This window comes from Amphimedon queenslandica, unplaced genomic scaffold, assembly GCF_000090795.2.
Source record: "Amphimedon queenslandica unplaced genomic scaffold, v1.1 AMPQUscaffold_11253, whole genome shotgun sequence".
NCBI classification, from domain to species: domain Eukaryota; kingdom Metazoa; phylum Porifera; class Demospongiae; order Haplosclerida; family Niphatidae; genus Amphimedon; species Amphimedon queenslandica.
This window is the reverse complement of record NW_003548504.1, coordinates 1-971: the sequence shown is the minus strand read 5'-3', so window position 1 is coordinate 971 and position 971 is coordinate 1. Positions and strand designations below refer to the sequence as shown.

At 30.6% G+C, this 971-nt stretch overlaps 1 long non-coding RNA gene across 1 annotated transcript; it reads right to left on the bottom strand.

The window, feature by feature from the left end:
- Positions 1-330: 330 nt before the first annotated feature.
- On the bottom strand, positions 331-965 carry LOC109589492 (uncharacterized). Its single transcript, XR_002188726.1, has 2 exons — positions 827-965; positions 331-494 (listed from the first exon to the last, which is right to left on the bottom strand). It is a non-coding gene; the product is annotated as an uncharacterized LOC109589492 (long non-coding RNA).
- Positions 966-971: the final 6 nt, after the last annotated feature.

The following is a 971-nucleotide window of genomic DNA, read 5'->3' as shown; positions in this document are numbered from 1 at the left end:
AGTCAGTTCATCTTCACCAATAAGCAACCAATCAGAATACACTACTTTACATGATAAAAGGTGGACCAGTGACACATTATATTATCATAAATCTAACACATGAACATCTCTTGATCTCTCATCAATCTCTCTCTCTCTCCTTCTCCAGTATATACTGTACATTCCTTCTCTTACTGACACACACTCATGTCACTGTCTCTCTCTTTGTTGTCATCATTTCTTTCTATTTCCCTCCCCTTTATTTCTATCTCTCCCTCAGTCTTTAATAACTTTTCTCTAGCTGACCTTCCTCCATTTCAGCAAGTCAGTCTTGTTTTCATTCACAATATATTTCTCTCAAAAAGGAGCAGATAAAAAAAAGAAAAAAATGACAAAAAAGCACATTAATAATAATAATATAATTTTTAATAAAAATGTTTATAAAAGAGATGATAAAAATATTTAAATATGTCCGCACAGTTCAACCAGTACACCAGAATCCTGAGAATGACCAGCTGGAGAAAGAGAGAGAGGAAATGACAAATTATACACACACACATACCATATAAGGATGTACAATATTATCAATATATTGATCATCAAGAGGACATATTGTTATACTGATAGTATTAATTATTGTATCAGCAATACTGAATATTAATTATTCACAACACAAAGCATTACTTTACAACAAGAACCCGATTTTATAAAATAACTTGATTATTTATGATTATTACATGCTTTTAAAAGGTGAATGAACAGTATCAATGATCATTGTGATAATAATTATTCTGATTATCAGTAGATTAATATTTGTCAATACACACACACACATACCATTACATACCTTCTCTATTAATATAATTAATGAGTGATTTATTCTTCTTGTTAGTCCATTGTTTATTATTAACAGGAGATGATGGAGACAGCAACGAATCAATAGAACTATTATCAGATACATCATCATGTACTTTAATCATGTGACGTCCGGC